This window comes from Callospermophilus lateralis, chromosome 19, assembly GCF_048772815.1.
Source record: "Callospermophilus lateralis isolate mCalLat2 chromosome 19, mCalLat2.hap1, whole genome shotgun sequence".
In the NCBI taxonomy this organism is placed as follows: domain Eukaryota; kingdom Metazoa; phylum Chordata; class Mammalia; order Rodentia; family Sciuridae; genus Callospermophilus; species Callospermophilus lateralis.
This window is the reverse complement of record NC_135323.1, coordinates 31,349,560-31,365,016: the sequence shown is the minus strand read 5'-3', so window position 1 is coordinate 31,365,016 and position 15,457 is coordinate 31,349,560. Positions and strand designations below refer to the sequence as shown.

The 15,457-nt window shown below is 41.3% G+C and overlaps 1 pseudogene; it reads right to left on the bottom strand.

Annotated features, from left to right (window-relative positions):
• Positions 1–6,719: 6,719 nt before the first annotated feature.
• Positions 6,720–7,654, bottom strand: LOC143384897 (olfactory receptor 2AE1-like; annotated as a pseudogene).
• Positions 7,655–15,457: the final 7,803 nt, after the last annotated feature.

Genomic DNA, 15,457 nt, shown 5'->3' with positions numbered 1-15,457 from the left:
ATCAGTCTTATCATTACATGATGTTAAAGGCCCTGGAAGATTAGTGTGGGGCCATATGGGGCCTATAAAACATGGGGTTGTTTTGCATTTGTACTGTCCTTTGGAGGGTCTGAAGCAAATTAAATAATTCTTGTGATGGTGTATACCCAATAGTTGAAGTTTCAATATTTTTTCAACTCAAACTGCATATAAACTGTCAGGATAAATATTGATGGACTCACTTGCAAAAAAAGACATAAAGCACAAATGAGAACTGAAGTTCTGCTCATTGGGCAGAAGAAGATAAGGTTTGTATCACCTCTGTATGAGCATGACTATAAAACCTGCTTTCCTTGAGCTTGAGCCATCAGTGAATACCATTAGTGCTCCATCTATTGGATGTGCATGCACAATCTTTGGAAAAATAAGTGCAGTTACAAAGGCAAATTGAATAATTTTATCACAAGGATAATGACTTTCTATCTGACCAGGAAAACTAGCAAAAGCTACTTGCCAATTATTAGAAGTTTGGAAAAGTCAATCATTCTGTTGAGCAGAAAATGGAATGATTATAATATTAAGTTCTGATCCAACCAGCTATAAAACTCTGCCCTTGATAACTAATTGAGCAACCAAATCATGAAAAGGAGTTAAAGACCTTTGAGAAGACTAGGCTAAATGAATCCACTCAATAACTCCCATATTGCCCCTGTAGGAGATTAAGTAGTGGTGAATATCAATAAATATGAAGGCTCTTGTGGGTTAATTCTAATAAAGTGAGCATTTTTAATAGCAATTTCCACTTTCCTCAAAGCCATTCTTGATTCTGCTCTGAGCTGATGAAAAGCTGGAAAAGGCTCTCCCTGTAATATCTGGAATAACAGACTTAAATCTGAAGAAGTTAGCTTTAAAGATGGCCTCGGCCAATTTATATCACCTAATAGTTTTTGAAAACCATTGAGAATGTGCAACTCCTTGACTCTAATTTGTATGTTTTGAGGACAGAATGTACGCCCTTCAATCACATGACCTAGATATTGAAAAGGAGATATCCTCTGTACATTTTGAGGTGCAATGCACAAACCCATTGCTGTGAGTGAGGTCTCTAATTGGGCAAAGAAATTTAGGAGTACATCTGAATTAACATGAGCTCAAAGTATATAATCCATTAAATAAATAATATATACATCAGGAAATTTCTTCCTCACAGGCATGATGGTGTATGCCACTGAATTTTGACAAAGGGTATGATTGTTACACATTCCCTGAGACAACACTTTTGAGCAATATCTTTTAATTGATTTTTAAAAATTTACTGCTTGGACACTAAAGAAAAACCTTTAACAGTTGTCTGGGCATAATGGTATACAAAATAAACAATCTTTTAAATCTACTACTATTAAAAGAAATCCAAAGGGATAGCTGTAGGAGAAAGCCCTGGTTGTAAGGCTCCGTGGGCTTGATAACACAATTAATTGCCCTGAGATCTTGTAATAATCTCCAGTTGCCAGATTTTTTTCTTAATTACAAAGATGTTCCAAGGACTGAGCATAGGTTGTAAATGGCCAGCCTGAAGTTGTTCTTGAACTAACATGTGGGCTATTTTAAGTTTTTCACCTGTTAAGGGCCACTGACTAACCCAGATTGGCTCTTCTATGAGCCAATGAATTTTTTTTCTGCTGTTCTCTTGTTTGGGGATCAAGTTAGGGGGCCTATCAAAAGTTTTGGCTGGGTGTATTAATTAGTCTCTCTTGGGAATATTGAATTGTAGGTAAATACCCTTGTAAATTTTCCTCTATTTCCCTAGGAAAATTTTTTTATTAAATCCCTCAAAAAACATGATAAAATTTGAAGTTACTAATAACTAACCTAAGATGCTTAGAATATCCTGGCCCCAGAAATTTACTAGCAAGATGTCTAAAACCTAAGCCTTGAAAATTCCAGAGTTGCCATCTTTATTGCCCCAGTGAAGATATTGAGCTCTCTGTGAAGGCTGAGAGGTCTGACCTATCCCCTCCATGTTGGCAGGTGCAATATGTAAAGGCCAGCCCCTAGGCCATAATCTAGATAGAACAGATCTATCAGCCCCAGTGTCTATGATACCTGAATTTTTTTATGATTAATTTTAAGATCCAGTAGAGGGCATTCTTGCTGAACTAATTGAGCCCAGTACACTTGGTCTGGGGACCCAGAAGTTGAGGTCTACTCTGCACCTTCCATGGAGTGACAAGGAGGAGTATTAGGTGTGCCAATCATCTCTTAAAGAGAGCTAAGTAGCGGGCTCTGACTGCACAATAATTTCAATTTTATCTCTAAAGTTTGAACCAATCACTCCTGGCAGCACCTGAATTCCCTTTTTAAAGTTGTTTCACCCCAAAAATCAGCCTATGGTATTTGTGGGTAATGGCCCATGAACCCCAGTAGGGACTCGGTTGGCCACATTTCAGACATTAAAGTAATTCCCAAGGTTGGCCATAAGTGTACAGTCTTGTTGGAGTTGGCTGGTAATAGTGACAAGCTGGCATGGCCAGTCCTGATGACGTCAGAGTCTGCGACTGCTCTTCCAGTGTATATTGCAGTGCCCCTACTGTTTGATGGGCCCAGGGCAGGCCCAGTTCCCAGTTTCCTGGCCCCAAAGAAGGCAGAGGTGAAGGCCGAATTGGCTGTGAACCACTGCCACCATATCTATCCAAATCTTCCCATGCCAAGCTGTCATCTCCCTGGTAGTGCCATCTGTGCAAACTGGGAGAGGTCTGTGCCCTATTGTGCAGTTCCATAGTCCCAAGCCATTTGCCCAGTTCTACCAAAATTGGACCAGCACCCATGAGAATGGCAGCTCAGAGACTTAGGTTGTAATACCCGCTTCAAAGCCGAGGTGAGCATTATGCCCTATAGCTGTGTGGGACCCACATCCGCACAAAGGCAATGAACTTGGAGACCATACCCCTTTTTCAATGGGGTTGAAGGATTTCCTGACAAACTTTATTAGCATTCTCAAATGCTAGCAGCTTGACTAGGAACTCAGAGGCATCCAAGTCTCCTATTGATCTCTTTGCTGCCTGGTATAGATATTTCTCCAAATCTGAAAATGGCTCCGCTGATCCTTGTTAGATCTGACTAAAATCCAAAGTTGATTCACCCTAATTAGGTATCTCTCTCCATGCCCTTTTGGCGCATGCAGTAATTTGATCATATATGGCCAGATCATAATTTAATTGCCTTTCCAGATTTGTAAATTCTCCAGTTCCAGTTAACATCTCCAAAGTGGCATCAAAGACTTGTTTCCAGTTTCTCTCAGCCTGTTCAGTGCAATAATCAGTCCAGTGAGACCACCAATAGAGGTAGTTGCCCCCTCCCCCATAAAAAATTTGGCCATAGAAATCCAGTAATGTGGGGGTAAAGGCTCTTTGCATAAGGAATCAAGTTGACTTTGAACAAAGGTGAATTTGGACAGCAAGCATTTTTGAGCTCCTTTAGAGTCTTAAAAGAAACTGCAGCATGCATACGGACACACTGATTTTGCTCATTAATCTGCTCAAAGACTGGAAAAAGCTGAAAACCTGTAATGTCCTCCCCTGCTTCCTGTGCTGTTCTAAGGCCATGTTGGAGGGGTGTAAGCATGGCTACTGCCAATTCAGAGTAGTTGTTAAACCTTGTTCTCCCAGAGGACAGTGGCCAGATCCAAATGTCAGACATAATCTACCAAAACCCTCCTCCAGATCATTCTCACGCTCTGACTGAGTTTCCTCATATTGTGGCTCAGCTTCACCAGTCTCTTTCTGTCCATTTTCTTCGCCCCCATCTTGAGTCAGCCTCACAGAGACCCCATCAGGGCTAGTTTCCTCTCCAGCACACACCCCTACCATCCAGTTTTGTTGACACACTTCTAAATCACTGCTTCTGTCTGGTACAGCTGTGACTGAATGTTTGGTTTTAGGTGTTGCCCTGACTGTGGTTTGTGAGCTACAGACTTTGTGAGAATTGACTTGGCCCTCAGTCCCTCTACAGATATAGAAAACCGCTTGGGAGCAGCCGTGGGCCACTTCTCTGATTCCAAACTTCTAATTGCTTTCTGGAGCCCCTTCAACAAGTCTTCTGAAGACCACTGCTCCTCCTCTCAATATTCAAAATGAAACATTCCTAAAGCAGTTCAGACCTTTTGAATATTTTCTATTGTACTCTTAGATAGCTTAGCAGAGAGGCAGCCTTTAGACAATTTTCTACCTATCCCTTCCCAAGTACGCAAATCTGGTGACTCTTCATCACTAAGCCACAGGCATATGTCATTAACTGTTTCAGGAATTGATCCATCTGGGCCCTCCTGACTTGTATTCCTCTTCAGTTGATTAGAATCTCCAGGATCATTAAGTAAATTTCTTTTTCTGAAGACATGGAACTGCCCATTATTTCTTTAACATCCTCTGACTCTCAGAATGCTTTCTTCTTCTACAACCCCCAAACAGTTCAATGAATTTCTAAAGTACATTCACTCAGTCTACCTGGAAATTCACTCTGAGCGGTCCCTGATTCCAGGCACCACCTGCCGCCCCCATCAGTGTGGGCAGCTGAACTTAAGATCACTGATGTGAATTTGCAGGGACACCAAATAAAACATAGACACAATTTACTTTTACATAATCTTCATGATGGCTTCCCCAGCCCTCAGCCTCAGGCTCTCTAAAAGGGAGAGCAAGAGAAAGTCAGGAGAGGCTGAGGAGAGAGAGGGACAGGCTCATAGGTGAGCTTTCATTGGGGGGACTCTTGTTTAGAAAGTTCTATCCAAAAACCTTCAGGAGGAGCAGGAATACAAGAGAAAGGTGATTGAAACTCAACCCTAGGGGAACATCCTACAAAGAAGAACACTTGCTCTGAGCTAGACCCTGCCCAAGCCACAGTGAATGCAGTAATTGGTCAGAATCTGAGGCATCATGACTGGAAGGTGTGGTCATTCATTGTGACTACCCACAATTTATAGTAGGTGAATATGGGGACATAGACTTCAAGATGGGCTCCCCCACTATTTTCTCATCATTCCAACATCACTTCAACACAGTTTTTTTTCTGCTAATATCACCTGGAATCTATCTATCTGCTCAGAACTAATGTTCTCAACTCATAATCTCAAGTATTCTAGATAAAGACCTGAGATTAATGTGACTAGAGAGACTAATTTACCATATATCACAGTGGTAGCAAGTGACAGACTCTAATCCACAGAGTTATGATTCCAAATAGTGAGACTAGAAACTCTCAGAAAACAGAAAAGTATTTTTAACCTTTGAAATTAAAAAAAAATAATATCACTAATTGATATGGCAGGACCAATACAGACAAAATAAATCATAAATTTATGTTTAAAGAATGTTAAATTTTTGGAGATAGGAATGTGGCTCAGTGGTAGAGCACTTACCTAGCATGTGTGAGGCAATGGGTTTGATTCTCAGAACTGCATATAAATAAATGAATAAAATAAAGGTCCATCAACAACTAAAATATATATTAAATAAGAATGAAAAATTTCATAGATGCAAATTCCAAATATATGACTCAGTACTTAGATCATAGCAGTAAAAAGGACTCAGTAAGTATTTGTCAAATATATGTATTTTACCATCATTTCACCCAGCTATTCTACTCCCTGGTTTATACCCAAAGGACTTAAAATCAGCATACTATAGTGACACAGCCACATCAATGTTTATAGTAGCTCAATTCACAATAGCTAAACTGTGGAACCAACCTAGGTGTCCCACAATAGATGAATGGATTAAGAAAATGTGGTATATATACTCACTGGACTATTATTCAGCTTTAAAGAAGAGTGAAATTATGCCATTTATTAGTAAATGGTTGAAGTTGGAGAAAATCATACTAAGTGAAATGAACCAATCTCACAAAACCAAAGGCCAAATGTTCTTCCTAATGTGCAGATGCTAATTCACAATAAGGCAGGGGACACTAGGGAAGAATAGCATTACCTTAGATTAGGTAGAGAGAATTGATGGGAGGGGAGGAAAGAGGTTGTAGTGATACAAAAGGCAGTAGATAAAACAGACATTATTACTGTATGTATATATGTGACTACATGACCAATATGATTCCACAACAGGTACACTCAGAAAAATGAGAAACTATGTATGACATGTCAAAGTGCATACATGCATTCTACTGTCATGTAGAACTAATTAAAACAAATTAATATTATATACATATTTTACAAAAAGTATGTACAGGTACTATTGAATTGTATGTAATAATACTTCCCTTCTAAAAACTTACTGATACAGGAAACTCTACAAGTCTAACAACATAACTTATCTCTCATCCTTCCTTTCAAGAAACCCTTCACTTCATGTCCCATGCTTCTGATATTAAGCAAGATCTTCTCATTTTATATTTCATAAATACTCTTGAGTGGCATCATTTATATCTATTTTGTGGATGAAAATATTAATGAGAAAAGCCTTTATATCTTTATTTAATATTTTTTGGAGTGTCACTGAACTTTGCAAGTCTTCTTTGGAGAGACTTTTAATATTTTTTCCCTAGTGCTCTAGGGGGTGTGAAATGTGCCCCATGATGCTTGGATGCCTGAGACCAAGCTAAAACAGTGAAGTTATACATAAGTCACCTATTTCTTGCAAAGAGAATCAGAGACCTGGATTCTTGAAAGGTTTATTCAGATCAACATAAGGAGCTTATCCTATTCCATTCTCTGTTTGGGACAACTGCGAGTGGAATCACTGGGTGATCTGTATCCCTATCACTCTCCTCAGAGCCTTAGCTACATCCTTATTCCAGAGAGTATAAATCAGAGGATTCAGAGTGAGAGTAATGATGCTATAGAACACAGAACCAACTTTGTTTTGCAGTGGAGTGTGCTGGGACCTGGGCCAAATGTATGAGAAGATGAGGCACCAAACCAGAGAGAGACCACAGTGAAGTGGGAGCTGCAAGTGGCAAAGACATTTCTCTTAATCCCAGATGAATGAATCTCAATGACACTGTGCAGGATGAAGCCATAGGATGTAGAAACCAGGATTATTGGGAGGAGGAGAATCACGATGGTACTGATGTGCGCTGTGGTCTCATAGACAGTGACGTCAACACATACCAACTTCATGACAGCTGGATATTCACAGTAGAAGTGGTGTATTTTCCGAGATCCACAGAAGGGAAAGTGCATCAAGATGACTGTGTGAATTAGGGAGTTCAGAGATGCCCTCAACCATGAGGTGAGGGCCATCATCAGTACCACCTTCCTGCTCATGAGCACAGTGTAATGCAGAGGATGACAGATGGCAACATACCTGTCATAGGACATGAGAGCTAGCAAAAGACACTCAACACCACCCAGAGACAAACAGAGGAAGTGCTGGGTGGCACAGCCCAGGAAGGAGATAGATTTGCTGCCAGACAGGTAGTTGGTAACGATCTTGGGGATGGTTGTGCAGATGTGCATCAGGTCCATGAGGGAGAGCTGGCTGAGCAGGAAGTACATGGGGGTGTGAAGCCCATGATCCACACAGATGAGGAGGATGGTGAGGGTGTTGCCACTCAGTGCAACAAGGAAGACCACCATGGTCAGGCAGAAAAGGAAAAGGTGGGTTGGGGAGTCATCGAAGAGCCCTTCAAGGACGAAGTCTGCCAGAGACGTCTGATTCCTCAACCACATGGTCCCTTCTCAGCCCCTGGGGAAACAGGGAGTGGAGACAAATTGTGATGCCAGAAATATGGGATCCTGTGTACATGGCGATCAGCTTTTTTGATCCAATCAAACATTTGTGAAGAGATTTTTTTCTCTATTTGTAATTAATCTGCAGTTGAAATTATTGAAGTTCAGTTTTTCAAAACAAGAGAAACCTAAAATTTGTCATCACAATCATGGTCAGTTGAAATTCAAAGACTCTATTAAGGGCCACAGCTTATGATTCCTCTTACTAAATATAGGCATATGTGTGTGTAATCATATGTGTGATTTGTGTTAGTGTGTGTCTATGTTGTATGGTTGTTGGATTATGTTTCTTATTTTTCAGGCAGCTTATAACAAGAGCAGCTGAACCACTAAGACATTTCGATTAATACATGTAATGGTTAAGGGTTGCATTACAGAGCTTTGGCCTTATTTCTTTGTGGAAGCTGGTTAAGGAGTTGGTGTACTGCTGTCATGTTTAAGTCTGATGTAGAAACTTTAAGTCTACAGGGCAAGCAGTAGAAAGGGAAGATAGTACAAAGCAGGGCAGACAAGAGACAGACTAAATCCAATAGCATGAGCTATAACCCCACAAGAGAAAACAAACAAACAAACAAAAAAGAGTCAGTTCTGCTTGCCTATGGAATTAGGCACTGGGGTTCTTTTTGTATTGGTTCTTTTGAATTCTACAAAATTTTTGGGTTTCTTTTAACATAATTAAAAAACGTAAAATAGGCCTCAATTCAGTCCCCATACTTCCCTTTTCCCTCTCCTCCTCCCTTCCTCTGATCCCTTCCCTCTACTCTGCTGATCTGCTATTATTTATAGCTTTTTATTAGTTACTTGTGGATATAAATCCAGATGAGATCCATATGGTATGTTCTTTTAGGTACATGGGAAATTTAGGTCAGATTTCTAATGAAGCGGAATGCACATGCCTAGCCCAGAATTCAAAGAGCCTAAAGGAGAATCCTGGGGAAGATAGAGCAACTGTAAGCCCAGCCACTGCTACGTGCCAGTGAGGTGTGAGCCAGCAGATCTCAGCAACATATTAATACTACAGGTTGACTGCTTACTTTCTGCCCTCTAATCTCCCAGGAAGCTACTCTAAGGCCCACCTTAACTAGAAAGGATAGATTAGAGGGAATTTGGTGAGATGTAGTTCATCCTAGCCAACCTCACACATCATAAAGTCACTACAGTCCACCTTCTGCCAATTTGGCACACATGCACACCTCCATCAGTCAGGTTAACCTCCAAATACAAAAATGATACATGTGTAACTATGACAATACATCCATCATGAAGGCAAACACATTAACCCTTTCTCCAGGAGAAAATCCAAAGTTCTTTATTTCACCTAGGGGAGATATTCATTCCTCTGATACATGTGTCCCCTTTAATATCCTGGAACATCAAAATTTTCTGGATAATTTATATGAAGAAGATTCATACAGAAAATGTTGGGAGTTGCCCTGGCTCCAAAGATGGCGCCGACCACGCTTCTCTTCTGGTACTAACTTCCCCATGCCCCAAGACAGTGGTGGGAAGAGCCGCCCAATGGTGAGCCCTGCTGACCCTCATGATTTTTACCCACCAATCTGAAAGTGCCCTGTGCCAATACCTTGCTCTGTTGAACGGCTCCTGACTCTATAAAAGTGGAAAGCTGTTCCTCAATAAACAGGTACTTCTCCGATGAGAAGCCTTGTCCGGTCATTCTTTCAGAAACAACAAAGAAATACTTATTACTACCCATCACGGGATAGATCTTCTTATCCAAAAAAAAGGGTTAACCAGTAATTTGGATATCAACCCATGTTTCCTCACTCAGTCCTGGCATCTTCCCAATAGATCCTTGAACAAACTGGACATGGCATCAGGGGTAAAGATTATTCCTGGATTCAGTAAGATGGACGTACACTCACCAAGGCCAATCTGTCTGAAGCCGCTGCTGAATACTCATGGCTAATAGCAAAGACCAATCTGAGTTCCCAACATCGCATCATTCCCTGGGATGATCAGCCAGCCCCTTCATAGCACATTGATGACATTGGACCACATTCAACATGAAAGGAACACTCTTTTTTTTTCTGGACTGGACATTCACTCTGGGTATGGATTTTCCTTCCTCTCCTGAAGTGCTGCTGCCAGGACTAACATCTCTGGACTCACAGAATGCTTTATTCGCCATAAGAGTATTCCACGCAGCATTGCTCCTGATCAAGGAGCATGATTCACAGCAAACAAGTGTGCAATGTGGCCTGTGTTCATGGGATTTCTTATACTAAACATAGGTCTTCCAACTTCCTGAAACACAGAACATGATGGAATGGTGAAATACCCTTGTAAGACTCTGCCTCAAGCTACACGTAGCTGGAAACATCTCTCATTGCTGGGGCAATGTCCTCCAGGGTGTGTACATACTCCACGTCTACATCTAATTTATGGTACTGCTTCTCCCACAACAAGGATTCATAGGATCAGACCCCAAGCATTCAATGGATAAAAATGAGAGTGTGTTCTTCCCCTATAACATTGATGTCTATGACCCACCAACATTATGGGTTCCTGCATTTTTCAGTTCTGCTACTTTAGAAAATTCTTAGCGACAAAGAGAGAGATTCTTCTACCCAGACACAAATTGATTCCATTTTCTGAGAGTTGAGATTGCTCTACTGCCACTTTAGGATGCTCATTATAGCTGAATCAACAGGTGAAGAAGAATGATTCTGTGGCATGGAGTGACTGATTCTGACTAGGAAGGGGAAACTGAGTTGCTACTACACAATACAGAGAGAAAGAGCAAGTGTGACATAGGACATTTTCCTAGTGCCTCTTCAAACTCCCAGGTCCTGTGATGGAGGGCAATAGGAAACTAAATCCCAAGTCAGGTCACACTGATAAAGGCTCAGATCCTTCAGAGATGAAGGTTTCCGTCACCCATCTCACTAAGAACAATGACCAGCTGTGAACCAAGGCAGTATGTACTGGGGAGTGAAATAGGATATTTATAAACACCAGTAATGACCATGTGGACAACCCTCAGGATCACAGACTGCCATACTTTTGCATTTCTTCTTAATGCTGATAGGAATTTGTTTATTTATATTATACATATTAAGTTTTTATTTCATTGTCATCCTCTTATCAAACATGAGGTGTGAATAATACCTAAAATCATATCTCAGCATTTAAATAACTGGATATAAATGAAGGAATATGAATCAGTAGAAACAGAATAAATTCACACAAAATGCAAAAAAAAAAGGATTTTTTTCCCTTAATGAGGAAAGGGTTGTATATTTTATATACTCTTCTTGGGAAATGTTGATGACATCTTAGGTTATCCATAGAAGAGTCAGATTAGATAGAAGAATATTTTATGTTGTCTTTATTTGAATAATGAGCAATTTTTTTTAAAAAATGCATGAGTGCTGTGTTGACACAAAACAAAGCAACCATACCTGTGTCCTGGGTAGATTTGTGAGTCAACAGACTACATAAAATGCCAACAAAGCTAGGTTTTTCACATTGATTCAGCCACATTTGCCAATCTGCCCTCTAACAAGTTCTCCCTCTAACTTCCCCATCTCCCGAGAAGAACTGTCCAATGATGAGCCCTGCTGGCTCACATGATCCTTACCCACCAATCAGACTAGCCCTGATGGCTCACATGATCCTTACCCACCAATCAGACTAGGTCTGCTGACTCACATGATCCTTACCCATCAATCAGAAAGCACCCCATGCCAACTGCAAACCATTAAATTGTTAAACTGCCATAACTGTCAAACCCAGTTCTATAAATATACAGAGGTTTTCCTAAATAAACAGGCATTTTCTCTGACAATGTGCCTTTTTTTGTTCTTTCTTCAGTGCCGAAACCTGGGAGGGGGGAATGCCTCACTGCTTGAGGGCCCCCTCTCTCAAGGCTTGCCATCCTCGTCCACTCTTTTGAGTGCTGCTACTACTCACACAACACCAGCTCTTCAGTAGGTGAGTTCCCCTATCAGGTATCCAATTTCAGATGGGCTATATACAGGGGCTTTGACCGTGAATGTCCAGCAAACCTTTGGTGCCCAATCTGGAGGAGAGAACGCACCCCACGACAACCTTCACGGTCATGGTGGACTCTCTTGGACCCGGTTCATGAGTGAGAGGTCCTGAGGGGTGGAAGAACAGGCACTCCTCTCTCTCTCTCTCTCTCTCTCTCTCTCTCAACCACCCTTGTCCCTCTCCTGAACTATGGGGGCCTCTTCTTCCCTCCCTGAAGACTCCTCCTTATTAAATTCTGCAGACAAGATTGGTCTTACTATCAATTAGACAATCAAAGTCAATGGCCTCCAGGAGGATCCTTAGATCCCGCAATTCTCAGAGATCTGTTTAACTTCTGCAAGTGCTCAAAAAAGTGGAAGGAGATCCCCCATGTTGAGGCTTTTTTTCTTCTTCATTCTCACCCCGACCTATCCAGCAGATGAAACCCCTCCCTACTGATCTCCCCCCGTCGGCTCTGTCCAGCCACTCAGGTGCTCCCCCTGACTTGGCTGACACCTTTATTCCCCCCAAACTAGGTCCCACTCCCTAGTCCCACAAATCATGGCCCCCTTAAGAGATGTTGCTGTACCTGAGGGCATTATCTGAGTACATGTCCCATTCTCTATGAATGACATCATGCAACTCGAGCAAAGTTTGGGCTCATTCACCACAGAAGAGAGTTTCAATGGGTCCTCCAGGCTTATAGCTTCACTTATATGTTATTGGCTAATACTATTCTTCTTTAGGAATGTACCAGAGTCTGGGAACTTGCCAGAGCCCATGCGGATGAAACTCACAGAGTTAATCCCAATCACCCTCCAGGGCCACTTGCTGCCCCAGATAATACACAAGCTGGCATACAGAGTAGGGACAGATTCTCTGCATGTATTATTGCTGGGCTCAAAAAAGTGGCATGCAAGGCTGTCAATTTCCAAAAATTACAAGAGACCCCTTCAAAATTTCTGGATCGGCTTACGAAAGCCCTTCAGCAGTAACTTAGATCCTGAAACCCAGATGGCCATCATGTCCTTATGTCATATTTCCTCTTGCAGAGCTACATCGACATCTGGGCCAAACTTAAAAAACTCAAACAAGGCCCTGCGACCCTCCAGACTGAGAAATTTCAGATGCTCACCCAGGCCCTGCAGAGTGCTTCCTTGGGTCGCTGCCTATCACAGAAATCCCCCCTGGGTACCTGCTTCAAGTGTGGCAGGGAGGAACATTGGGCCAGGGCATGCCCTGCACCATGCACTCTGCATACCCCATGCCCTAAATGTCAACAACAAGGTCATTGGGGCTCTGACTGTCCTAGATCCCATAGGAGGCCTATGGCCAGGTTACCATCCACCCTTCTGAGCATGGCAATGGAAGATTGATGGAACCTTGGGTCCTTGTCCCCGGCCATAATGATCAACAGACAGGAACCCAGGGTGCGGATTCAGGTGGATGGGTGCAAGGTTGACTTTCTCCTCGACACTGGGGCTACCTTCTCAGTCCTGACAGAATTCTGGGGGCAAACAGTGCTGTACACCTCTCCTATTGTTGGGGTAGGAGGAAAGACCATCTATCAAAAAAAGACTCCCCTAATTACTCTGTTCCATAGACAACTTCCCATTCTCTGAGGCATTACTAGTTATGCTCCGATGACCAGTTCCTTTGCTCGGCTGAGATATTCTCTCTAAATTCAATACAACAATCAACATCTGGGCTCCTGGCATCTGTCAGGCCCCAGAATTGGCCTGTTCATCTTTTCTGACCCTTTTGGCAGAAGACTGGCCATTCTGCTCCACTTGTGAGGCTGAAATGAAACACCATACTAAAAAGGACCCTTACCTACGAACCTGGTTGACCCGATTGTATTGGATACCCACACCCCTCCACCATTTCCTGCCCACTAGTAAAGATCTTAACACCTTCCCCAATCAGGCTCAATACCCCCTGTCCACAAAAGCTCTTCTGGGCCTACAACCTATTATTCAGGACCTTCTGAGCAAAGGGGTACCTCCGTCCTGCTCATTCCCTTTACCATACTCCCATACTAGTGGTAGAAAAGCCCAACAGGTCCTATCACTTAGTTCAGGACCTACAACTCATCAACACCTCCATTAGGCCCATACATCCTTTGGTTCCCAACCGGATTTGAATTGCCAGCTATCATAATCATGTGAGTTAATTCCTTATAATGAATCTCACACACCCACACATTTATTCATATGTGAATACACACAGATATCCTTTTGATTCTGTTTCTATGGAGAACCACAACAGGAAACTAATTGACTATTTTAAAAAACAAAACTAGCATATTGTGGAGTTTGTAATGTATTTACAGGTGAAATGCAATACAAAAATTGACACCTTTATCACTAGGAAATGAACTTTATCTCTGGTACTATTCTTTGCTCTGAAATCTGTTGATATAATATAGTCACTCTAGATTTCTTTAGTATTGACATCTTATATCATTTTGATTCTTTTACTTTAAACATATTTTACTTCATATAAAATAATCATAGTTGGGTCTTGCTTTTTAAGATGATACAACCAAACTCTCTGCCTTTGGTTTAGGGTAACTCAGATATTTATATTTAATGTGATCATTATACAGTGAGATTGGTGTCTATTATCTTGCTATTTGCATTTTGTTGTATTTCTTTCTTTACCCACCTTCTTTTTGATAAATCAAGATTTTAAAATCATTCCACTTTATTTCCTTTGTTGATTTATTATTTACAATGGTTTTATTTTAGTGTTGCTTTAAGGGTCACAGCATATATTGATAAATCCAGTCTGATTCCCTCTTAAAATTGGGAGCCATCTCGCCACAAACATGAAAAGCTAATTTCAGCTTTACTATAAATTACTGCGAATTCTAAACTTGCTTGGAATGCCTGCCCATGCCTTGAACTCACCCATGTCTGGCTTTCCCTAACCAGATAACAACCCTCTCTGGGGCTCTAATGACCTTCATAATTTCTGATGTCGGGGCCAACAAAATTATTAACTAGCCTTTGGTTATGCTCCTCAGAGTTTTGTTATCTGTAAGTTCTCAAACCCCCCTTTGTGTAATTTTCTGGGCTATAAAACTGCGCTTCTAGAAAGTTTCGAGGCTGTCTTTTGTTCCTGTGGGTTTTGTTGGGAGAGGCAGTCCAGCTGGTTGAAATAATAAGTTTGCTTTAATTTGTTTTTAATTGGAGTCAATGGTCTTTTCTTTGCATCCTGGTCTAACAATAATACCTTTATCAGTCTACCATCAAGTGATATTATACAACTTCACAACTAAGAAATATGTAATATTATGTTGCTATTCCCCCTGCCCCCATCTCACTCTTCATGCTATTTTCTGGATAAAGAAATCCTCAGAATACCATAAACAGATTTCAACACTAACCACCTATTATGGGGGAAAAAAAGACATTTTTTACTTCAGAGTAACATTACTGGTAATTGGAGAGCAAAGAAAGCTTGAAGATTACGGTGAGAGTATGTTAGAGGTTAAAAAATATCTACCTCCTCATGTGGAAATCTGGGTTAATCATTGGAATTCAGCTGGCCATCAGTCTCTAGCAAGTCTCCCGGTCATCCCTCCAGAGAGAGATACAACTCTTTACCGCGTGGGGTTTGCCTAGCTCATGAGGTATTGTACTGTAGCGATGTGGACAGAGTACACCTGACATTTTTTTCTTCTCCTTTTGTCTCACACCTCTGGCTGTATTCTTTTTCTGAGTCCCCTAACATCTTTAATTAGGC